Genomic DNA, 16642 nt, shown 5'->3' with positions numbered 1-16642 from the left:
ATGCTATACAAAGGAGGAACATAGCTCAAAATACTGACGTGACAGAAAATACATATTTTCTCTACTTGTGGAATTCTCATCTGAACTTTCCAGAAGTTATCAGAATAAGGCCCTTTTATCGAGTGATTTCCAACTCTGAAGCACCCGCTTCTTGCTGCCAGTGTAAGTCTGTGCCAGCAGAGGTGCTCACGGAGCAGGCGAGGACCAGAGCGCTGGCTTCTGTCTTGATTTGTTGTGCAGCTTTAAACAAGTCACCTTATCACCAGCTCTCTATTTTCTTATCTGTTTAGCCAGGATTATGTTGGCTGCTCACCCAGCAAATATATTTTAAAGATTAATGGCAGAGTGCTGGCATAGTAACTTTGAACTCCTTATGTCAAAATGATACGCCGTTCTTGTTATACCATTAAAATTAATAAAGAAATATTGAACTCACTTTTAGCAAAACACAGAACAACACTAACCCACACGCTGTATCTAGAAGACCTAAACATTTGGTTTTAATAGTTGCTCGAGGTATGGAATGGGGAAAGTTAAGTATAGCTCCAGGCCAGTATTTTCTCTTAGAAGTCTGTTGCACACATCACACATCTTGAGGATTTTCTCCTAATCAGTTGATTGGACTTTTAAAATGTTTCTTTCACTCCGCTCTCTTCCTCCCTTCACTCAGGAACCCACCACCATTGTTCCTAGCTGATGAGAATTAAGAGGCGCTGCCTTTGCCCATTGACTCTCTGGGGCTACAGCAGTTACTTTTTTTGCTTTATGTTCAGTAATCTTGGAGGGGCGAGGACAGTTGCTTTCATTTCACTTCCTGAAAGTGTATCAGGAATTTACTACAGGAAATGAAGGGCTCAGAGAAAAAAATAGATTAAATGACTGTGCTTATGGAGGACTCATGTTGTTTGTCAGGGATAAAAATTTGACTTTGTTGGTAGTTTTCAAAATTCTTCACATATAAAAATATATAGCTGCATGTCATATTACAAGTGAATAAATATATTTTGGGGATTTAACAATGTAAGCAGCATTGACTAGGTCCTGAATAAAATGTAAAATGGATAAAAGGCATAACTTCAGAAAGATTGTAGTCAAATTAAATAAAAGAAACTGCAAAATGTAGAAAATTCTCTAAAAAATTAATGCACTGATCTCTTCAGTAATTAATATCTCAACTAAAAAGCCAGAGCAAAAGGAGATTTTAAGTCACTCTACACATACTGTGTTTGTTAATTAATGCTTTGTTAATTAATGCTTGCCTTCTCATATTCAAAGTATTTTTAGGTTTGATTTCTTCCAAACATTGTATAAACCTCACTAATTGTATGTACATATTGAATATCAGACCACATTAAGTTAGCATGAAGGTGCAGCTAATTGAGAAAGAGAATGGGACAAGTATTTAAAAGTTTTTCAAAATTTGAAAGAGGCTTTTCGGTCAGGAAATGAGGACTATAACATCTGGTTAAAACTAAAAGAGAATTTTAACTAATTGTCCAAGTTGGACAATAGCCAAAACCCTGGAGTTAGCACACCTGGATAATATCTGTGTAATGTTTCTAGAGAAATATATTCTGGTAAGGAAGAAAATAATAAAACTTTTAAAGACTAATGGGGGAAACTTTTAGGAAACACATTTATGAAATAATGTTGTATAATCATGTTTCAAGCTTTGGAAGACAAACCAGGTTATATGGAGAAATGAAAGAAGCACCATGAAACCTGTGTGGTTAAAAAAAATGTCTTTAAAGTCTTGTTATGCAAACAGACCAAGGAGGTTTAATACTTCAGTTTTCTTCATATGTGACATATACTTGCTATCCAGTGAGACAGATTTAGATTTACCTTTTGTTTCAATTTTGATAAATATTTCAATTCTCCTAAAAAACAGAGAGGCATTACATTTGATGTGAGGTGGTTAGTGAAGACAAAGGAAGAACGGGAGGAATTTCAGGCTGTAGATCGGAAGCAGGAAAAATGAAAATCCTTAGAAAATGTATTTAGTAACCCTTAGGCATTCATGTTCCTCAGTCAAAAACAAAGAAAAACCTGCCAAGGTATTTAAATATTATTTACTGAATGACTGAATTAAAACAAAAAATCTAGCTTTCACAGTGCAATGGCCACACAAATGGATTTCATACGCTTGTGTTTTTCAGAGGTGCAACATTGCTAGTTGTATGGAGACAATGTATGGAAGTCATTTTAAGAACTATGGCCTTGTTGATAAGACCGTCTCTGGTTCTTTTTCTTCATTCCCACCATTATATATGATGACTTGATCGGACTGAATACCTCGGCTTCTTATTGGAAATTTGGAAACAAGCAGAATTTTGGTATACAACTGCAAATTAGAAAGGATGACAGCTAGGAACTGTAAACCAAAACCATAGTCGCCACCACCAGAGTTATAGTATTAATAAAATTATAGTATTAGTGAAATGGTAGTATTAATAAGGTATGACGCAGCCAAATTATAAGCACTAACCTGCCCTTATGTATATGATGCCCAAGTGGCAAAATTATTGACCCACTACTGATTGGATTTTAAAACCAGAATGAAACTTTAGATTGCTAAAGGTAAATTTCAAGCTATATCTTATGGATTAAAAGATGTAAGATTCAGGTAATTATAAATACTAGATATAATTAGTTTAACCTCAAATAAAACATAGAAATAAATGTTAAGAAGGGGAATTTACTAATCAGCCTGTAGAGAATTGCAGGATGAGCCATATTGAATAAAGAATAAATAATGAAAAAAAATCTGATTACTTTCTTGATAGAATTCTGGAAGATTAAGTCAATGAAATTGGTATATTATACTTTGATTTTGGTTTTACAGATCATGAAATTATATTTGCAAATTTCATGCAAATTTACTAAGAGATTAATGTTGTCATGTTCTGTAGACCTAGGACAAAGAAAATCCTGTTAACAACATTGGTTAAAAAATGTACAAAGAGATTCCAAGGTCAGGGATTCTGTGTCTAGAAGAGCTAGATGGTTTCATTCTCTTTATAGCCACATTTCTCACCTTTTCCTGGATGCACATAGTCCATAAATGGTTACAGCTGATTACAATAATGGGCCGGGGAAGTCAGCACATCTACTGACAAACCTGTATGTGGTATTATCATTATATCACTCATTCTTTCAGTAAATATGCTTTGAACACTTACTGTATAGTCCAAGCATTGTTTGAAAGCCTTGGAGATATCAGTGAACAAAACAGATGAAATCCTTTCCCTGCTGAAACTTACATTACAGTGGGTGGAGGCAAATAATAAGCATAATAAAAATGTAAATCATATAATATGTTAGAAGGTGATATGTGCTGTAAAAAAAAAAAAAAAAGTAGAGCAGGGTAAGTTTATTAGGTGTGCTGAGGGGGAGTGCAATTTAAAGTATAGGTTTAATTAGGAAGATAATATTTGAATAGAGACTTAAATGTCATAAGTGAGTTGGCCATATCAGGGAGAAATGTTTTCCAGGAAGAGGGAATAGACAGCATGCAGGTCTTAAGAAGGAAGTGTGGATCTGCGTAGCCCAGTAATAGGTGGAGTCAGAGAGTTAACAGGGGACCCAACTGTGTTATGTCTTTTCGGCCATTGTAAGCACTTTAGCTATTATACTGAGTGTTAGAAGAGTCATTGAATAGTTTCAAACAGAGGAGTGAAATGATTTAACTTGGTTAAAAGGATCATTCTGGCAACTGTTTAAAAAAAATACTCTAAGTGGACAAGGATAGAAGTAGCATGACCCCTTAGAAGGCTCTTAAAGCAACACAGGGTTTGCTTTATAGAATGTAATTATTTTAGGAGCCACAACCTTGAATTTTATAGCCTAAATTCCATGAAGGCAAATATTTTTATTTCAATATACCTTTAAAATTAAATTATTTCCAAGAGTCATTTATTGAAACAATATTTGATCCTCAAATTTTCAAGACCATAAATCAAATACGTAATTTAATTAGTGTAATGATTTATGTGTGCAATACTTTATAGCTTTCTATATGCTTTCACGGGCAGAAACTTATTTAAACCATGCAAAGATGCTGTGAGGTTGGAGAGCTGATTATCACTATTTCATCTAAGATAAAGATAGCTTATGTAACTAGTTAGTAGCAGAATCAGGATGGAAAGCAGGCATTCTTACTTTAAGCTTAAAGCTCTTTCCACTCTATCTCTTTGCTTCAGACAAGTCTTTGGAATTTGTTCTATAGGACATGATCTACATTAAAATTATTGTTAATGACCTACAAATGAAGGGAATTTTCAGAAGATATTAAATCAGAGGGGAAGGGGTACTGCACAGGCAATTAATGAGAGAGAAATAATAAAAATCAATCCTGATAACTTCGATGCTTTATCTCCTGACCTCTTACTTTCACCTAAATGTCACTTATTCAAATACTACTAGAAATTGGAGCTCACTCAAGGTCAAAACTTATGGTGGTGTGGCTACTAGCCAAAGCTAGCTTTCTGTCAAAATTATCTTTAAAAGAGGCTAGGCTGAAGGTGCCTTTTAGGTCAGATATAAAGGTATTTCAAAAACCTTGGGTCAAACACACCTCTTAAAAAATTAAATGATGTGAGATTTGTCAAAAATTAGTAAGGTCTGTGAAACTCCATTTAAGAAGTGAAACTATCATAGATCATAATGCTTGCCAGCCTTTTAAAAGTTAAAACGCTTTCTCTAAATCAGCTTGCAAAACAGTCAAGTTGTTACTTGAAGTTTCACTACCAATGGCTGTCCTTTTCCTACTTCATTCCCATCTCAAAACCTCTGAGCAGTCCTTCTAATACCCGCTGAATGAGCTATTTTATGATATATAATTTCAAACTCTGTAACAAGTTTAACATTGAGTGAGGATTTGGACTTTGCCTTACAGGTCTGTCATTTCTCTGCCATCTTGCAACCACGACCAGTCTCAGAAGCCACGCTTCCTAGGTTGACCAGTAAGCCCACTTGATTGGGCTCAGCTCTGGCTCCAGAGAATGCATTGTTTTTCCAAGTTTTCTTTGCTTGCAAGGGAAAAGCAGTGTGAAGAACAAAGTTTGGAAAGTTGAGGTGTTGCATAGCAGAATCTCCCCATGAATGAAGTGGGCTAATCAATCGAGACTGAGTGTCAAATAATATTTATTGAACTTTTGCAATATGTCAAGCGCTGGGTTTGTTATGTTCACATTTTATTTCTCCTCAACCCCATGAGGAAAAAGTAAAATATATTTACATCTTATATAGAAATTGAGTCTGAGGCTTTAGGTGACTTAAGATTCCAACCAACAAGGATTGACTCCAACTCCCACAGAGTGTATATTTTCCCCACCAAACTGCCTCCCATAATTGATCTAACCCCAGATCTTATGTGCAATTGTCTGAGCCCTGTGGCTACCACAACCTTTCATTGTAACAGGAAGGTGAATGCCTATGAGTATATGAAAATGCCATGTCCATACATATTGTGGCTATGGATTACATTCATTCGCTCATTGAGGAAACATTGGTTGGAATGAAGACAGCTCAATCATGTAAATTGTAATAAAAACTGAAGTGAATTAGCTGAGAAAGATGTACATCCTAGGGCCACATATTGTTCAATGACACCTACCCTACATGAGTGTTCTTTATACAAATGGAAGGCTCCACTGGCTTTCAAGAGGGATGACATAGCTAAAAGTCAGAATCCACATCTGGAAAGCCCCCTTTGCTTTAATTTCTGGTTTGGTTAAATATAATTACTGAAATGCAATGTTATTAAAATAGGAAAAGAGCCACAAAAGAAAGTAAAATGATTATGCATTGGAATAAAATATTGATGATTATTTCTGAAAGAAATGCTGACAGACTATAGGTGAAATCTGATTAGAAGATTAATGTCAGATATATTAGCCAGAGATAATCTCTCCATATCGATTTAAATCACATCACTCAAAAGAACGGACCCTCCTGAGTCTCAATGTTCTTTCGGCAATAATGACCAACATTCAGAGCAATACCTGATATTCCACTCCATCCTCCTCTTCATTGTCCAGGAAGATATCCTGACCCTATTTGTCTTTCTTTCAGGTCCAGAATGTTGTTCTTTCAAGATCATTGTTTTCTTTAAATTAAAAATATAAAGACTTCATTTTTTTCCTACAGATAAGTCATATTCTGATATGCGTCATTTACATTGTTTTGGGAATGAACTATCACATCTTAAGATATGTCACTAAGTGCAGTAACACTCTACTTGTAGAAGTTACACAAAGTGAATTTATGAGAAATTTTATAACATAAAACCTCAATTTTATTTTCCCCTATTTAATATTGAAGATCAGTTTCTTGAAGGAAATAAACTACCCTTGCTCAGAGATTGTCAGATGGAGGCAACCTTTCTTAGGCTTGCATGTTAAAATTTGAAAACATAATGAGGTGGCAAAAATAAAAAGAGGTGAAACCAAATTAGGCATCTCTCCCTCGCTTCTCTTTCCTTCCTGTTTCCTTGCCTCTTTTTCTTTCCTTCCACCTCCCTCCCCTTTGTTCTTCTATTATCCTTGTAACTGAAAAAGGCAATAATCTGAATAGGTAAGGCAGAACAAACAGTTTTGGTCCCTTAGCATTTTAGTGTTAAAAAAAAAAAAAAAAAGACATCAGTACTGATAAATTCACACTTGGTGATGCACACAAAAGATACCTAAACAATGCTCTCAAAAACTGCTAAAAAAAAAGTCTCAAGAGAAAAATATGTATTTTCATGGCTCTAAATAAAGATGTTTGAACTAAATACAAGTTAGTGTTTACCAATGGTCTTTCTATATTTTCTTTGCATAACAAAGGATTAAGTCTTTTGTTATGTAATTAATCAAGTCTTCTGGGAATCAGTTTATATATCAAATGTTAAGGTCAGACAGGTCATGTCCAAAGTTCTTTTCAGTTCTAAAATACTGTGACAGTAAAACATCTCAAAATATCAGGTTTGATGTCCTTACATGCTGTTCTTTTTGCATTATGAATACATCGTTTAACTCGCATGAGTATTACCTTTACCCACAAACCTTCATTTTCAAACCCGTTTCCTCAGGAGACACATGGGATGAAATGTCAGCTTTAGCTCATCCGAATTTCAAGATATATAAAATGCCTAATTCCTGTTGGAAATTTAATAATAGTATTGATTGATGATAATGAACTTGAGCTCTACTATTAGAGAACTAGCATCACCTTCTTTCCCTCCATGGAAGATCACTCACAGGGAGGTGTGAATTTGGCTGCATGATAGGACAATTTTATCAAATTTTAGATCTAGGATGGTTTAGGGCCACCCTGTATTCACCCAGTGGGAAATAGAACAAGGAAAAACTCTCAGCAGAAGAGGGAAAGGCTACCTCAAGAAAGACTTAAGAGATAGTTTTGTTAGTTTTCCGTCTATACTATACTATGTTAATGAATTATTTTAAACTTCTAAGCCAATAGCATACAGCACAGGTAATAGGATCTAACTTTGCCTGTTTCAGACTAAAGACTCAAGACATTTTACAAAGGTTTCAGGTTCAGCAAAACGAAAGGCATCACATTAAGCACGTTTTTCTTAACTGTTAAGCACATGTATCCATGAAATTATATTTATTTTTTGTTCATTTAGACAAAATCGACCTAGTAAGACCATTTTAAAATCTAACAAGCCTTGTGAGTTCATTTTCCCAGCACAAATAACGTATTTTCACTTAGAAACTGAAACACAATATTTTCCCAAGAAATTAATTCTACATTTAGAAGTTTCCACTGAAAACAAACTATGGTTTTAATAAAGGTCTTGAAATTCAATGGCATGTGAATGTTTCTGTATTGGAGTACAACTTACATTCATTAGGAGTATGACTAAATTTCCTATTCAATTTTAGATTAATGAAATAAATACTTTAATATAGCCCTCTCTTTATTTTTTCTAATCCTAATATTCTATGAATGAACAGGGCAACAAGCCAAGTTCTGGGCTTACTTTCTGCCTCCCACACAGGGTCAAAAGGCTAAAATTACTTAGCAAACTATCCCACTCTGAGGACAAAGGAAGTTGTAGGAAGTCTTTTGTTAATCACAGAGATGTGATGGAAAATCTCTTAAAAGACAAATGCAGTGTTTTCTCCGGGGATGGGATGCTTCGCCATAAAACTCAAAAGCAGGCTACAAAATGGGTGCAGTGATCTCTTTTGGGGACTTGGGAATAAGTGGCCCCACTCAGCTACAAGGGCAAAGGGAAATGATACCTTAGCAGTTTCCAACAGCTCAGAAAACTCCACTCTGACATTTCATTTTACCTCGGCAAACAACTACAATGAAAAATAGCCCAGACACGTTCTAGGATATGCCCTTATGCATGATATTTTGTATCAGATATATCAGTCACATTGCAAAGGACTTAGATCAACTTAAAAAAAATAAAACCCAATAGAATGATTACAGTCGCTGCCTAGAATGACAAGTATTATCAACAAAAATTAATCAGGCGCATCTTTTAGTGAACTCAATTAATAATGTGCAACAACAGGGTCTCTTTTCTTAAGATGAAAATTAATTAGTGGAGGGAAGGTCACTTGGAGATGCTGACATCACTCATCAGAATGCTCTGGCAGCTCTAATTATTTGTCTTCCAGGCTTGGGTGATCAGAAATTATTGCAATACCTGAGCAACATTTTGAAAAAGCTTTGTGCATGGCTCTTTTAATTAGACCTGGTATTTGATTAATGCAGTGGAAGCGTTTAGATCAGCCTCTTATCATTGAGTGACTTAGAAGTTTTAGGGAATTATACTGTAGAAGACAGGGTCACTGAAGAGGTTTTGAATCTATGTATTTTTATTAAAAGAGTTATAATGTTAAATTCAATTTATCTTTCTCTTATAAGCACTTTGTTCATTGCCAAGCATGATTATATGTGGGATAGAATTTATTAATTTGTATTTAAAACGAATTTTTGCCTCTCAGATAAAATAAGTATGCTCGGAGTTTTAGAAATGAATATTTTATTTGAAAATCTTCAATGACTTAGTGTAGGAAAACATCTCAAAAAAAGTAAGCATAATCATTATATCAAAATGCGACATTAAAACATTCATCAGGCTCTTTCATGTTCCGATGTCGTGGGCTTATAATGTGAGTATAGAGGCACACTATCTTGGGAAAATAGACCAAGGAAAACATTGTGAGGCTGACAATGTTGATGTAAGTGTATTTCATGAGTTGAATAATTGAATTTCCAAATTTATGAGGATTAAAAAATGAGCTATAGTGATAAAACTTGTCTATATTAAATGTGTAATAGTTTAAGTATAATGTTTTGGCTTTTAATGCAATTGTGTATGGCATTCATAGTCATAGGACTTTTGTAGCTGATGTTCACATAATATATTAAATGTCAGCTATGGTTTGGGTATAGAGTTCTTCAAAGAACACAGGATGAAGCGGAATTATGGTTACTTTCATAACAGCAATTTTGTCCGTAGGGGGATATATTCAAATCTTTAAAACAATGGTTTATAAAACACATCTAACATTGTACCTGACTTTCTATGGTTGAAGATTCATTTACCTGAATGTATTAATTTAATTTTTACCTTTTATCATAGGATGGAGGGTGATAAGGCTCAGCTAAGTTGACTCTTCTGTGGGAACAATGTGGAGGATGGCTTCTGGAAGTTCCAGCTCAAGATGATGGTGAGTGAAGTACACTCTTCTCCATGCCTCCTCTACTAATGCAGGGGAGGCATTCCTGTGAGGCTGACTTTACAAAGAGAGAAATACCCTGAAATATGTTTTTCAGGATTCATAGCAATGGAAGGTGATACTTCTTGCTTTGGGGGGAAAAATCCCCGGCACTCTGTCTTGTATTTGTCCCATCTGTACGTATTGCTCCTATTCTTTTTTTTCTTTTTCTTTAATACCATGCAAGTTCTCTGGCTATATATAGTGTTTTGGGTTGTGATTGTAATAGAAAATCTCAGACAGACAAAAGTATCCAGAGAGTAAATCTCTCTTCAGCCCATCTCATCCTACCCGCCATCTCATACCCCTCCCAAAGTCAAAAGCCCTTCCTGCTGGAGGAAATAATTCTAAAGTAGCAAATGTTTTCCAGGGGCTGATGGGGCTGCACTTGCTGAGCAAAGAGGGAATAAGGAACTAGTAGGGCCCAAATATGGGCCTTGCAATTTTGCTGCCCATTTACCCACCAACCCAATAGTATACGTGTATGTATCTATTTATAAATAAATATATAGATAAACATCTTTTTTCAAGAATACGGTTTGTTTTATGTACAATTGCTGAGCCAATTAGAGAAGTAGCATGGTATAGTAAAAGGAGATTGGCTTTAGATCAAAGAAACCTGGGATCAAGTCTTGAATCTGCAGTTTAATATCTGTGTGATTATGGGTGACTTAATCTCTCTGGACCTTGGTGCCTTCACCTGTAAATGGAGATAATAGCCCCCATCTCATGGGGCTAGAGGTGGGAAAATTAACTGAGATAATGTGAAATACTTACTATAGAGGTAATATGAAAATATCTCCTATAGTGATCGAGACATTGTAGTAGCTCAATAAGTGTTAATTCCACTTACAATCTCAGGTACTGATATTTTGATTATCTTTCAACTATTTGTAAAGGGATCAAACTGTCCTGCATTATTTTCAGTTTTATAGCCCATCTTTAAACTGGGATGAAGTACATTTTTAAGACATAAATACAAATACACCCTTAAAAATCAACAAGTTGATATTTATATAGCTTAACTATGTAGCTTATATAGTTCAAATTATCAATATTATAATTATCTGGGATATAACTATGATTTAGACATTTAAAAATGAAGTAACTTATCCTACACTTACAGGTAAAACATTTTAGATACTTATTTCTACTGATGAATTATGCATGCAAAGGCCGAATGGGGCTCATTGATTTATTTTCCCTCTTTTATGCCTTGATTTTCAGGCTGTGTGCAAAGCAGTGTATATTTTTTCTGTCCTGAACTCCCACTGACTATATTATGCTCCTGGGGCTCTTCAAGTGGAGGAGACACGCAGCTTTGCTCACGGATGGCAGTTTGGCCTATAAAGCCAAGGTAGTGAGCAGGCATTTGGGAGAAAAGATTTTAAAATTAGTGTCAGATGTGGAATTACTATGCTGAAGTACAACGTCTCCACTTAGATGTCAATTCTATTCACACTTCTATTGCACCTCTGAAAAACCCATCATTTAAGAATCTTAAAGACTTAAAATTATGATCATAGAGTTGACATGCAAAATAACAAAATTGGATAACTTTAAAATTTTAGCAAATATTTATATAGCACCTACTGTGTACCAGACACTATTCTTGGTCATTATAAAGACGAATGAGAAAGAAAACCCCAAATTAGGAGTCACATGGAGCTTCCAGAAGGCAATAGATAGCAATATATGAGAGGAAAATGTCTTTAAAAACATGTATTTGATAGCTTTATATGTTAATTGGTATTACACTATAGCACTTACCCTGAATGGTGAGAAACACCAAGTCACTAGTTGCCAATAAGGGTGAGATTTTCTGTTGCAGCTCCCTGTCAGATCTTCTGGTTAGGGGACGGCATTCCATTGTGAATGGTTGTGTTATTGGACTGACTTCAGCCAGTGCTGATGCTCTTGTATGGGTTCTTAGAGCCCTTAATTTACAGGGACTGTCCCTAGCATCCTTCCTTTCCTGTTCCCAGTCATTCCGGAGCTTCAGATTGCGGTGGGATGGGCTGTCCTCTGCTCCACAGGCCACTTGGAAAACTCTGGTGAAGCCTGGGCCATGGATTAGAAATCTGGAGACATGGTTTCAAGTTCTAAATCGGTGGTTAACCCACTATGAGATTTTTAAGGTTGCATCTGACTCTGCCATTCTAGGGATATGTCCCTGTTAGACTGTGAGTTTACAGCATTAGCAACCGTGTCTAATTCATGTTTGTATCTCTGATGGTAAAGAAGGGATGGAAGATAACATTTCCCACATCAAGTAAAGATTCTTCCTTCCTTTTATGCACCTTGCTTATTTGATGTAGATCCAGTTTTCTATTCAAAGGACAGACAATTTACTGTATTATGACAACTAACTCATTTTATCATTAGGAAACTTAATGCAGATATCGTCAGCCGATGGTACCATGACTAATACCTCATTTAACTGTAGTGATTGAAATTTTTAACATTCTTTAAAAATTTGCCTAAAATGTTGACCCCTGTTTCTTAAAGTAGTGAAGAAAATTTGTTAGCCAGCATTTTGATCCTTTCGTTGTAGAAATCACTTCTGATAATCACTAATTTTATGAAAGCATATTTTAATTGGCAGCAATTGATGGGCTACTGAGGATATCAATGGAAAGTTCTCACTAAATATTGTTGAAAGTAGAAAAGTTTTGAAAATATTCCATAGATAAGAAGCAAAGTATCATCTAAAAAATGATAAACTTTTCATGTAATACTCTAAAGTGAAAATTTTCAGGGTAATGTTTTAGAGACAGCAACATTGATTAGTTATTAAGTAGTACAAACCCTGGCTGGCTGTGGGGATTTAGACAAGTCACTCCAGTCAGATCCTCAGTTATCTTCTCTGTAATCTGGGTTTGGGCTGGGATAGGCTACCTGGGCTCTGCAGCTTGCCAGTTCCTAGATCCTGAAAACGGTACTTGAATAGCCCAAAGAATTGCAAAAGTCACAAATCTTCCTTTTAGAAGAAAACTTTAATGTATCTAGACTGCCAAACAACCTCAGATTTCCTATAACATCCATTTGTCTACTATAGGTAAATTGTAATATCATTCAAAATTTCATAGTTACTTAAGAATATTCAACTTTAAGGGAATAACTCTTCCATTTCCTTCCTATTCAAGTGAGCAACAATTAGGAAGAAATTTCTTTCTAAGATTATTTAACAAACACAAAGGTGCACCTAACTTGCCCACCAAGTTTTAAATAGATTATATTCAAAAGTGGGTAAACTTGAACTGCTTTCTGATTTGAAGTAAAATATGATACTTTTGAAAAGGTTCTATTATCAGTTGCCTGCTGAAATTTCTATTAATTTATAGCATTTGAAGCAAATTATAATAAACAAGCCCTTTACTTCTTAGCATCATACATCTTATTGTCTACAGGATCTGATGAGTAACTGATTACATTAGCACAACCTTTCTCTGCATTGAGACACGGGGCTTTATTGGCAATAGTATATATCATTTCTCAACAAATTCCTTTGTGATTTTTCTTAAGTCTGTTAGTTTGATACTATTCAATCAATAAGAAATGTTCATAAGAAAAATATTGCTGTTAGATTCTTATTCTTTCTCCAGGACACATTATAGTTTAATTTGTCAGAAATATTTCTGTGTATACACAATAAAAGCTTTCTCCGTTTGTCAAATATGAGGGTGCTAAAGTTATCCTCGTCAAATGCATCACCTCAAGCTATAAAGCTAACGATATGCATTTGATCACCTTGCCAACTGTTTTATATCTGAGAAACAAAGGACACTACACATGTATATTAAAACTGATTAGCATTGTACCCTAAAGCAATTAAATAAATATTAGAAGAAACTCCCACAGCCCTTTGTTTTGCTATAAGGGGCTCAGCTGTGCTCCTTCTAACCCTAACTACATCACTTCAAATTACCAGTAAATTAACAGAGGAACACTTTCAACCTCAGAGCAGATTTGATCCAAATAGTCTTTAAATGCCATTTCTGTTCCTATTAACCTAAAGATCGGCAAAGCAGATATTTTCTTGAGGCTGCCCAGCAGTCCAGGGCATTAACGGCGAAGTTGTGACAGCACTTTTCATGATGATTTATGATTCCGTGTTTAACTTGATTACGCCAATGCTGACTCTGAATACTATTTCAATTAGTGCACAGAAGGTCACATCACAAATATTCCTCTATAATCTATTCCTATTAACACTAATACACAGAGTAACCAAATCTTTTCACCCTTGTTGATTCACATCATCCATAGCCCTAACTGCAGGCTTGTTTACCAGTTTACTGCTTTGGACACTTCCGAAATGGTAATTTTCACTCCTTTGAGTATCATTAATAGCTGTACCATGACACAGGGAATAAAGCCTCTCTCGGCTGGCATTTGTACATTAATAATTATCAAAGTCTCAGATTTATTAAACAGGAGGTATGCTTTCTAAAATGCCTGTCTAAAGCATTATTTCATGACCAATTACTAAATAAATATACAAAAGATTTTTTAGGGAAATGAAACTGGCTTCCGCCTAAAATCAATTTTAGCAACAACTCTTCTCTCATTATTGCTCCCTTAACGACTTCAGGGAACTGTTCCTATTTATATGTAACCAATCATAATCCTGTTTTCTTTCTTTCTTTCTTTTTTTTGACTAATCTCTATGTCTAATCATTTGGGAAAACCGAGAATACTGGGTCATCAGGTCTTTCCTTTTTACCTGCAAACTGTTTATTAAACAGTCCCTGTGGTACAAAATTAAGACTACAAAGAGGAGCGGAGTTTTACTGAAAAAAAGTTTTCAATTTGTCCAAAGGTTAAAGTGAAACCAACTGCTAGAGACAAAATCCACACAGCATTTAAACAATTAGTGAGGAACGTTCAAAGACTTTATGTTCAAAGTGTGTACAATTTGTATTTTAAGTTGTATGTGGAGGGAATCTAGACTTAAAGTTAATTAACAATAAACCAAGAGGGCTTCATCACAGACGTTTAACTATGCACAGAGAGGCTGGCGTCCAGCGGAGAACGTGGTGAGAAGTAGGAGTGGGAAGCTTGGAAAGTCACAGTGCTCAGTGGGTCCTCTGTAAATGCTTTGTTAACAATGATGATGTCAGCCTTGCAAAATATTAAAGGGGCCTCGTCTCCGTGATTTGCTTTTTTCCTATTTTTTTAGTGCCCTTATTTATTTATTTATTTATTTATTTATTTATTTAAATAACAAGGTATTTACAGAAGGAAAAGAAAAAAAAAAAATCCCAATAGTAAAGTAGCGTTTCACAGCTCACTATTGCCAACTCCTTGACAATCTAGCTTTTAGGGGGTCTCTAGCAATCAAAAATTATGTTCATATCTTTATGTTCGTATCTCTCAGCTGATTTTACTGATTGTTCATGAGAGATTTGCTGTAAGCTAAGTGCTTATTGAAGCAAGAAACAGCTCTCCTTTTTTGAGGGAGGAGCTGAATTTGCATGATCATTGTACTTTTAAAAAGAACAACCAATCGAATTTACAAAAATATCAGTTGATATGGTCTTATTTCTTCTCCGTGTTTTAATACAATTGTTTCACATACTACTTTAGCCAAATGTAGACAGCTAGCCAATACTATGTATCAACCCAGCCTTTTTTCCCCAGGCACTAACTCACTTTCCTCCCTTCAGAATTGGTTTCTTTTCCCTGAATTCCACTGGTAGGTCATCTTTCAGACCCCTGTCCCATATTCCAAAGGTCTACCCTCTCCCACTAATCCTAGTTAGACTATTAACTGACAAGTCAGTGTCTAATACTGACTAAATGTGTAACCTTCTTCGTAGTTTTAAAAAGGGAATCTTTGAGCTGGACATGGTAGCTTTTATACCTGTGATCCCAGCTACTTGGGAGGTTGAAGTGGGAGGATCACTTGAGCCCAGAAGTTGGAGACCAGCTTGGGCAACATAGCAAGACCCCTGTCACTACAAAAAAAAAAAAAAAAAAAAAAAAAGTAAGATAAATTAGCCCGATATGGTGGCTTACACCTGTAGCCTCAGCTACTCAGGAGGCTGAGGTGGGAGGATTGCTCATGCTCAGGAATTAGAGGTTACAGTGACCTGCAATTGCACCACTGCACTCCAGCCTGGGTGACAGAGTGAGACGCTGTCTCTGAAAAACAAAAAAAGGAAATTTTGAGAATCTTAAAAAAACAAACTACACTAGTAAAATGATGTGAGGTAGCATTGCAATTTGTGGGTGAAGGTGCTGCTAAACAATGCATTTAATACAACCGGCTCTTGGCCTTGGCCCCCCTGCAGCGGCTACATACAGCGGCTACATAGGAAGACACAGTTCCTGTCTTTGAGATGTGCATGTCTGGTCTCAGACATAGCTGATGCCTAAAGCGGAAGTAAAAATGGACTCCAGCTCATAAATTTCTAACCATCTATTTTCATATTGTAAGGTAAATTCCAAAAACTTGAGAAACTAGGAGGATCCTTCTTTATTCCTTTCAATAATGTAATTAATGGGCTATGTACAGTGCCTGGCAACCAATAGCTGCTCGAGGAAAATTAGTTTTCTTCCTCCAATTCTCTTTATCACTTTTTATGCTTCCTGTTTCACTTACTCTATCCTGGACTCAACTTTCAAAGATGAATTGGCCGGAAGATGGAAGCCAGTAATTCTGGAGATGTATATTCTACAACTGTCCCCCAAATCCTGCCCTTCACCACCATGGTTGATGTCTAAATGCATTTGAACAAACAAGCTGTTTGGAAAGGTTTTTTTTTTTTTGAGGCAGGGTCTCCCTCTGTCACCCAGACTGGAGCGCAGTGGCATGGTCACCTCTTATTGCAGCCTTGAGCTCCTGGTCTCAAGTGATCCTCCCGCCTCAGCCTACTGAGTAGCTAGGG

The sequence above is a fragment of the Theropithecus gelada genome, chromosome 17 (genome assembly GCF_003255815.1).
Source record: "Theropithecus gelada isolate Dixy chromosome 17, Tgel_1.0, whole genome shotgun sequence".
NCBI lineage: Eukaryota > Metazoa > Chordata > Mammalia > Primates > Cercopithecidae > Theropithecus > Theropithecus gelada.
The sequence above is the reverse complement of the archived record's forward strand: the minus strand, read 5'-3'. Positions refer to the sequence as shown.